Here is a 10,220-nt window from a genome sequence, read left to right as displayed (position 1 = left end):
GAGCACAAAAATGTAGGTAGCCGTATATCACGTTTTATTTTTTATCAGTCATTATCCATAGTCTAAAAAAAATGACTATCAAAAACAGATCCATGAAAACGAAACAAAGTATCTAATCGTCAAAAATAAGAATCAATCAGTTGACAGAACTGGTTTTAGGGGCAGAAGTTATATGAGCCCTCCGGGAAGCCATACTTGTCTTGTAGTCGTAAAATAACGCTTTTGTATTTTAACAAGCGAATGCATCTGTTACTTTACGGCAACAACAAAAAACGCAATATGTTATGTCCTCACGCGGCACCCGTTCATGTAATACTAAAACTACAATTACCACTGTCCTATCGGGGAAGACCGCTACGTCATAGCCTTTAATCTCCTTTTCCGAGGGACATGAGCTTCGGATTGCCTTGTCTATCATTTTTCTTTTTTCCGTATTATCGCCGCTGATTGGTTGCCCCCGACCAGACCCCTCCCGGAATTCACCGAAAAGATGGCGACTGTTGTTTTTGTGCTTTGAGGTGGGTCGTAGAGCGCTGCCAGGAGTTGTAAGTAACGTTTACGTTCGTTGTTGTCGGGCCGGACATGTGGTCTCTATGAACGTGGAGCAGTGAAACTACGTTGCTCCTTGTCTTCTGGTCCCCTGCATGGACTGTACGGACACACGTTGATTCGGACTAGAGCAGGAGGCTGTGCCTTGTGCACCTACCGGCCGGGATCTGTCAGCAGGCCCAGGAGCTGAGTGCGGGTGTAGGCCTGGAGCTGGCTAGGGTGAAGACGTCTATGCTGTGCTCGTTTGCAGGTATGCGCACGACTTAAGGCATTTGTTATTTTGCTGCTCGCGCTCGTCTGTTTGTTTTTAAAGGCCCAATAACTTTTTTTTATGATTATTTCAGGAAGTTTGCCATTGAAACGCCAATACGTACATTTTGGCATGGGGACCACATATATGTTCTGTCTGGTCTAAGCCTCTGAAATTTAGTAGTAAAATATCAGTTTGAACCAAGGTCTATCTTTTAGCTCTTAATTAAAAAACATAGTAAAGTATTAACGGTGTGACTTACGAGATATTGTCGTTAAGCCATTAAAATGGCATGCATGGAATATTGGAGGTGGTTTTTCGTGTTTTTACCAGGGTCTGTCTGTACAATGACAAATGTGCATTGAGTTGTTGGTAGATAAGTGTGATCTAAAGCAAAATTGACCGAACTGATTACATTACACATCATGCAATTTATAACCCCTTTTTTCCATTTGAATTCATTATAATAACTTAAGTTTTAGATCTATTAGTATGCAGTACTGTATCTATTGAAAAAAATACTTACTAGCAAAAAGGAAAACGTTTTTTTAGGTAAAAGATGCTAATTATATTAGATAAACAAAAAAAACTTGTATAAACAATATCAAACTATTTTCCTAATCTTATCCTACTAACAAAATCTGTGTTTGTGTAAAATCTGTCAGAATATAAAGCATGTATATTATATAATTGTAAAATTATCTATGAAGAACACTGTTATACAGTATGTGTTTGTATGTATGTGATGAGATATATAATATATATATATATATATATATATATATATATAATATTCATAGTAGAGGAAGTCACTCACCGGGTCTTGAATATACAGTAATATAATCCACCAAGTCTTTGACGTTTCGGGTGTTACCCCTTTATCAAAACAGCACAATAATAAACATCATACTCACCCACCTTAAATACCCCTGCATATCAAACAATAAGTGCAGTGTTCACCCCGGCACCCGGAAGTAAACCGCCGTCACATGACATCGTGGCATAACAACCGGACGCTCAGCTGTGAAAGCCGAGTGCAAGTTAAAAACATAAACAAAAAGTGACAGGAGCAATGTATAACATATTGAGGTTACGATACAGTAAATAGCAGCTATGCCAAATGTAACAATACAAACAACCTACGTGATCAGGCTATCATATTAATGACCGAACTCTGCATAAAGCATATCACTCAATTCAGCCTAAGCTCTCCAGCTGAACAATGCTAGAGTGTACAACGTGGGAGGTCAATGCCCTCATACTATAGAACATAACCTGTATAGAATCACAAACATAGCAGTCCTATGTTCAGCATTGTTCAGCCGGAGAGCTTAGGCTGAATTGAGTGATATATGCTTTATAGTGATGCACCGAAATGGAAATTCTGGACCGAATCCGAAAATCCGGGATGCACTTGGCCGAAAACCGAAACTGATACCGAAAATGTATTTTTTCAAATTATTTTCAAATATTTATTTTTTAGTTTTTTTTTTTTTTTGCATAATTAGAGTTAATAAAAAAAGCCCACACTTTTATTGAAAGTAACACACTGAAATTGGACAAAAATATCTTAAAACAATAATATGCTACACAATAATTTTACCTAGAAAAAAAAAAAAACAGGCAAAAATGCCATTTTCGGCGACCAAAATTTTGGTGCATCCCTACTTAAAACAATTATAAATATCAATATACTGTATTATTCTTCATTTAGTTCTATGTAACAGAATCATATTTAAGTTTTTTTTTTTTTTTTTTTACCAATTATCCAAATAAAGTATAGTCCTAGAAAACTCATTATATGCAGAACAGTAAGTCAAGTAATAAACTTAAACAGCAGCTCTAGGCTAGCATCAAATTTGAAACATGCTACACAATTTTACCGAAAATAACAGGCAAAATAACCGAAAACCGAAATAGCCAAAAATGCCATTTTCGGCCGAAACTTTCTGCGGCCGAAATTTCGGTGCATCCCTAATGCTTTATGTATTATGCAGAGTTCGGTCATTAATATGATAGCCTGATCACGTAGGTTGTTTGTATTGTTACATTTGGCATAGCTGCTATTTACTGTATCGTAACCTCAATATGTTATACATTGCTCCTGTCACTTTTTGTTTATGTTTTTAACTTACACTCAGCTTTCACAGCTGAGCGTCCGGTTGTTATGCCAACGGGCATGACGTGACGACTGTTTACTTCCGGGTGCCGGGGTGAACACTGCACTAATTATTTGATATGCAGGGGTATTTAAGGTGGGTGAGTATGATGTTTAGTATTGTGTTGTTTTGATAAAGGGGTAACACCCGAAACGTCAAAGACTTGGTGGATTATATTATATTCAAGACCCTGTGAGTGACTTCCTCTACTATGAATTGTTTGTACTTTTGAAATGCACCCGGGTCAAGGAAAGCTTAACGAAGCTACTGGGAGCTGGAGTGATGCTACACTATATATATATATATATATATATATATATATATAATCTCTATCCTCCAACTAATCCGGAATGTTAGTGATATATTTAGATGGAGTTTAATTGATCAGTTCTAATGAAGATGCACTAACTTTTTAAAGGGGCAGTAAAGTCCAAAATTAAAACTTTAATGGACTGGATAGAGCATGCAATTTTAAACTACTTAACAATTTACTACTATTATTTACTACTATTATCAACTTTGCTTAATCCTCTTGGTATCTTTTGTTACAGAGTAATCTTGGGTGAGCTTAGGAGCAAGCACATTTCTTTAGCCATCTGGCAGTAGTGTTTGCAGAATTGTTTATAGAAATGTTGGAGCCTAGGAGTATGCACGTGCCGGTCCTTAGCACTCTATGGCAGCAGTGTTTACATGAATTTAAAACATTGCTTTAAAGATTGCTGCAAACATTGCTGCCAGATGGCTAAAGACGTGCACGCTCCTGAGCTCAACTTGTATTACTCTTTAACAGAGCATACCAAGAGAACAAAGCAAAATGAATAGAAGTAAATTGAAAAGTTGCTTAAAATTTCATGTATCCAAAAAATTGCCAAAGTTTTTAATTTTGACTTTACTGTCCCTTTTAATATAATACATACAGCGAGAAGCGCACTCTCAAGAATGAAAAACCAGCTCAATAACTTGTTGGCCTGTTCTATGGTAATGTACCACCTTGGTGCAGCCTTTTTTTTTTTTTTTTTTTTTTTTTTTTTTTTTTTTAGCCCAGTATGCATTTGTATTACTTTTTAATATCTTCGCCGCCCATTTCAAAAGTTAATTTTTCTGTAAGCTGTTTGAATTGTTCACCAATAAGCGCTATCCCCATATGGCAGTTTTGTTGCAGCTATAGAGCTGACTGGAGAATAATTCAAACCGTTAGGCCACAGAAAAATTGAGTTTTGAAGTGTGTGGCGGAGTATTTGAATATCATATCTATATTTTAACCTCTTAAAGTGAATGTAAACTCAACAGTGTCGCTTATTGCCATATTATCACTCTCAACAATTTAGGTGGACCTTAATTCATCATTTTTTTCTGTTTACTTGCTAATCCCAAATATATACCTTTGTATCTCATTTTTGGAGCCGAGATTCCTCCACCCGCCATTTGGTCCCTATATTTGGAAATGATTGACAATAGCGATTGCCAATCCGTTTTTTTACCCCGTGGCGTTCAACCCCTTTTTGGCAACGTCATGCGCTTATTCTGCGCATGCGTTAGCTTCTAATCCCCAGCTTCAGAAGTGATGCGTGTCCACGAGACGCGCATGCTCTGTAACACCTTCAATTTCAGACTCTATCAGCGGTATACAGTGAAGGCTATGTGATTAGTATTGTACAGTGCTGCTAAGGATACTGTGATTAGATGAATACATATTTTTCGGCTGCATTCGCTATCACAATAGTATTCAATTAACGGATACATTCATTGAATACTAGATAGCGCTTTGAGGAGGTCGGATGTTAACGCATGCGCAGCCTGTCTATCCTACTTTCACGCTTGCGCACATTAAGTATTTAGTTTTTAAACGCATGCGCAAAGTAAGGGCATCACGGGTGCGCGCATCAGAGATACGTATAGAGTAGGTGAGACCACTCTATACGTCACTCTCTGCAAAACAAGGAAGTGCCTTATGGGAGGAGTTGTGGCTCAAAACGGAGCGAAGTTAGTAATTAAAATATATTATAAATTATTATTATTATTTTTTTTTAAAGTTCACGGTTTGAATAAACATGTCTAATATAAGTATTAGGAGCCTTCAGTAGCTTGTAAATTGACATTCACTTTAAGGACAAGGCTATTTTTACATTTCTGCGGTGTTTGTGTTTAGCTGTAATTTTCCTCTTACTCATTTACTGTACCCACACATATTATATACAGTTTTTCTTGCCATTAAATGGACTTTCTAAAGATACCATTATTTTCATCATATCTTAGAATTTACTATAATTTTTTTTAATAAAATAGGAGGAAAAAATGGAAAAAAACACTTTTTCTAACTTTGAGCCCCAAAATCTGTTACACATCTACAACCACCAAAAAACATCCATGCTAAATATTTTCTAAATTTTGTCCTGAGTTTAGAAATGCCCAATGTTTACATTCTTTGCTTTTTTTTTGCAAGTTATAGGGCAATAAGTACAAGTAGAACTTTTCTATTTCCAAACCACTTTTTTTCAAAATTAGCGCTAGTTACATTGGGACACTAATATTTTTCAGGAATCCCTGAATATCCCTTGACATGTATATATATTTTTTTTAGAAGACAACCCAAAGTATTGATCTAGGCCCATTTTGGTATATTTCATGCCACCATTTCACCGCCAAATGAGATCAAATAAAAAAAAAATTGTTCACTTTTTCACAAATTTTTTTCACAAACTTTAGGTTTCTCACTGAAACTATTTGCAAACAACTTGTGCAATTATGGCATAAATGGTTGTAAACGCTTTTCTGGGATATATGCCTTTGACATTGCTTTTTGGTAATTAGAAGGCAGCTAAATGCCACTGAGCATCACACATGTATTATGCCCAGCAGTGAAGGGGTTAATTGGGGAGCTTCTAGGGTTAATTTTAGCTTTAGGGTAGTAGACAACCCCAAGTATTGATCTAGGCCCATCTTGGTATATTTCATGCCACCATTTCACCGCCAAATGCGATCAAATGAAAAAAAAAGTTAAATTTTTCACAATTTTAGGTTTATCACTGAAATTATTTACAAACAGCTTGTGCAATTATGGCACAAATGGTTGTAAAAGCTTCTCTGGAATCCCCTTTGTTCAGAAATAGCAGACATATATGGCTTTGGCGTTGCTTTTTGGTAATTAGAAGGCCGCTAAATGCAGCTGCGCACTACACGTGTATTATGCCCAGCAGTGAAGGGGTTAATTGGGGAGCTTGTAGGGTTAATTTTAGCTTTAGTGTAGTAGACAACCCAAAGTATTGATCTCGGCCCATTTTGGTATATTTCATGCCACCATTTCCCCGCCAAATGCGATCAAATAAAATAAAAAAAAACTAAAAAAAAAACTTTTTCACAATTTTTTTTTCACAACCCTTTAGGTTTCTCACTGAAATTATTTACAAACAGCTTGTGCAATTATGACACAAATGGTTGTAAATGCTTCTTTGGGATCCCCTTTGTTCAGAAATAGCAGACATGTAGGGCTTTTTGGTAATTAGAAGGCCGCTAAATACCGCTGCGCATCACACGTGAATTATGTCTAGCAGTGAAGGGGTTAATTTGCTAGCTTGTAGGGAGCTTGCAGGGTTAATTTTAGCTTTAATGTAGAGATCAGCCTGACACATCTCACCCTCTGATCCCTCCCAAACAGCTCTCTTCCCTCCCCCACCCCACAATTGTCCCCGCCATCTTAAGTACTGTCAAAGTCTGCTAGTACTAAAATAAAAGGTACATTTAAAAAAAAAATGTTAAAGGGCCATAATACCCAAATGTTTAAACACTTGAAAGTGATGCTGTAAAAAGCTGTCTAGAAAATATCACCTGAACATCTCTATGTAAAAAAGAAAGATATTTTACCTCAAAAGTTCCTCGGTAGCCACCTCCCATTGTAAAGGATTTCTAAGCAGCATTTTAGTATGTCTGTCCTAGGACAGCAGAAGGGATGAGCATTGTGCACTCTCATATTATTTCACCAATCAGGTAAAGGAAGCTTACTATGAAATCTCATGAGAGTTAAGTCAAATCTCATGAGATCACAGTAAAAGAGTTCATGACCTCAGTAATGCTGATGCTGATTGGCTGCTGTTCATTTCTTCTTTTTTTTTCTTTTTTTTTACCTGCAGCTGAGTATAACTTTTTACACAGAACTTACTCTGCTGAGCTGAGGAGATTGTGAGGTAAAATATCTTCCTTTTTTACATAGAGATGCTCAGGTGATATTTTCCTGTCAGATTTTTACAGTTTACTGCATCAGTTTCAAGTGATTTAGCATATGAGTATTATGTCCCTTTAAGCATATTTACATATGCTGATGTGTAGGATCCCCCCCCCCCAAACAGCTCTCTAACCCTCCCCCTCTACCTTATTGGTAACCATCTTGGGTACTGGCAGCTGTCTGCCAGTACCCAGTTAACTAAAAAAAAAACTTTTTTTTTTTCTGTAGTGTAGCTTCCCCCCCAGCCAAAGAGCAACCCCCCACCCCCTCCCAGGTCCCTTAGATGTATTTTTTTAAATTTTATTTTTTACCCCACTCTCTCCCACTTATTTTTTTTTAAAATTTCTGTAGTGTAGCCGTTCCCACCTGCTTCCACCCCGTGCACGCGCCCTCCCACGCACGCCTCCGTGCGCGTCCCAGACGGTCAAGCCCATGATCCCGCCCCCCTCAACGTCATATGGCCCATCGATGGCCGCCCACCCGCCTCTCACGTAAGCTTCCACCCACCAACGATACCGGCCATCGATGTCCGGTGCAGAGAGGGCCACAGAGTGGCTCTCTCTGCATCGGATGGCCAAGGGGTGTTATTGCAGGATGCCTCGATATCGAGGCATCGCTGCAATAACCGGAAAGCGCCTGGAAGCGAGCAGGATCGCTTCCAGCCGCTTTAAACCCCTAATGTCGTACAGGGTACGTCGCTGGTCTTTAAAGACCAGGTTGTGTGCGACGTGCTCTGTACGACATGCGTCGTTAAGGGGTTAATAAGAAGTAAGGTCTGTGTTTTTTTTTTTTTTTAATATTAGCGCTGCGGAATCTGTTGGCGCTCTACAAATAACCGATAATATAGAGCATCTTCATTTCAACTTATGAATTAAACATATCGCTAACATTCTGGATCTGATTTTTTTTTAAAAAAGAGGAGAGTTTACCATCACTTTAATGGTGCTTTGGAGAGTACCTCCTCTTAATACAGTGTACGTTTGTGTGTGTGTGTGATATTATATAGAGCTGAAGTGCAACAACAGCCACCCAAGCCTTTTTTTTTTTTACACCTAAATTTAAAAACTTGTTCTATACATCAGCATTACCATTTTGAAATATCTAAGTACCTGACCAGTTTACCTTTTTAATTACTCTAATAGTCAATGCACCTCAGTTTGTACCTGCGCACAATATCTCCCTTTATATTATGCATTTGCAGATGTTGATCAGCACTTACCCCCCTTCCCTCTCACAGTCCTTTTGCCCATGACTAGCAGATCCCAAACCATTTAGTGCTAAAACATGCCTGTAATTTGACATCCCCGGTAAGTACCTAGTGCAGATGCAGCTGCTCCCCCTGTCACACACACCTATAGATTTGTTTGCGCCCTCCCAGTCATATCCACATATCCAGCTCCGTAACCCCCACACTGGGGCACAAAGATTTTTTTAGCCCTGATATATATTTTAGTGTGTATCACACACAGGTGGAAAATATTGCTTTTGTCAGAAAGGGGAGAATATGATACTCAATAAAAGAGTAGTTTATGGAGAGTGCATAGTGCACAGAGTATTTGGATGCTTACTCATACACTTGTGCCTCTTGTTGACTCCCATTGGTCTGGGGTACACCTATTTATATTGTGTGTATGTATAGTATGTTTGTGTGTGGTGGTTTTTTTTTTTTTTTTAATTACATTTTTACATGTGAACAATCACTAGGTCAGATATTAATTTACAGCTGACCAAGCAAAATAATGATGGATATTTAGAGACACAGCTCTTATCATACCATAAACAAAATGATATACCGGATTTACATAACACAGTAAAATAAAGATACATAGCACAAATCCTGTACAAAAGGATACCTGTTACATTATAAATTCCGTCTCAGTTTCTACAATAATTCAACAATTCCTTTTGTGGAGAGCAATACAACATTCTATTTAGGAGTATCGAAAGAGTGGGGAAAAAGGGAAATAAGGGGGGGAAAAAGGGTGGGGGAGAAACAGGTTGATTCTCTACCATCACCTAATCTTCTTGAAACCATATACCAGGTATTCCCCCTACTTCAAACTGTTGTCTAACCCAGCTGGAGAATTTAAAATATGACACTGCCTGTCGTAACCCTATTGGAAGCGAATCAACAAGCACTCTCCATTTACTAAAGTACCGGCCAATTTGCTTATTATTGGGGTTTTGTTAGATTAAATTGTTCTGCAATCATTTTGTATTGAATAATATTAATAAGCTCTGATATTTTAGGTCCTTTATTTCCTTTCCAGTTCTTCAATATTAAGTTCCTTCCTGTCAAGATAAGTGTGTAAATAAATCTAATATTGGCTATATTAGCTGTATAGTTGCGTAAGAAGTATATTTGCATAGAATCCAATTTAAAGTGAGTTCCCAATATTCTCATACACCAAAAATTAGCTTTTTGCCAGAATTGATACGTTTTTGGACATGCCTAGAAACAATGAACTAAATCTGCATATTCCCATCCACTTTTATAGCACTTCCCTCTATCCTGTGCCCACTTGGCCATTTTAGCTGGAGTCAGGTAGGCCATGTTTAGTATCTTATGTGCTTCTCTCCAACTGATAGAAGCTGCTGCTTCTATGGTAACGAGTTATACTGTGCATAATCTTTTCCTTATCTACAAAGATCTTAACCTTACTCCATTTGGCCAGCAGTTTTGTAATATGTCCTCCATGCGATTTCAATATTAAATTATAGGTCTGGGAGATGGTGTTAACCCCTCCCCCCCCCCAACAATCCCTAATTATTATTCCCAATTTCCCTAAATCTAGTCCTGAACCTTTTTCTTGCCTCAGATTCCCTATCCAGTGTCTTACCTGGAGATAGGCATAGATGTCAGTACTCGACAAGCCAAAGCATCTTCCCAGTTCCTTAAAAGATTTTATCATTAATGTCCTATTTTCACATAACTGTGCTACATATTTAAGGCCCTTATCGGCCCATCTTAAAAAGGCAGAGGTATCCAATCCAGGGGAGAATTCGGGATTACCTAACAGTGGAAGGAAAACTTATTTTATGG

The 10,220-nt window shown here is 37.9% G+C and overlaps 1 protein-coding gene across 1 annotated transcript in view; it reads left to right on the top strand.

Annotated features, from left to right (window-relative positions):
- Positions 1 to 348: 348 nt before the first annotated feature.
- Positions 349 to 10,220, top strand: part of SCAF11 (SR-related CTD associated factor 11) — a 519,944-nt gene continuing 510,072 nt past the window's right edge. The window contains exon 1 of the mRNA XM_053719207.1: positions 349 to 799. The gene's annotated coding sequence lies outside the window, so the exon portion shown is untranslated. The remainder of the gene's footprint in view (positions 800 to 10,220) is intronic.

Source organism: Bombina bombina, chromosome 6 (assembly GCF_027579735.1).
Source record: "Bombina bombina isolate aBomBom1 chromosome 6, aBomBom1.pri, whole genome shotgun sequence".
NCBI classification, from domain to species: Eukaryota; Metazoa; Chordata; class Amphibia; order Anura; family Bombinatoridae; genus Bombina; species Bombina bombina.
The sequence above is the reverse complement of the archived record's forward strand: the minus strand, read 5'-3'. Positions and strand labels throughout refer to the sequence as shown.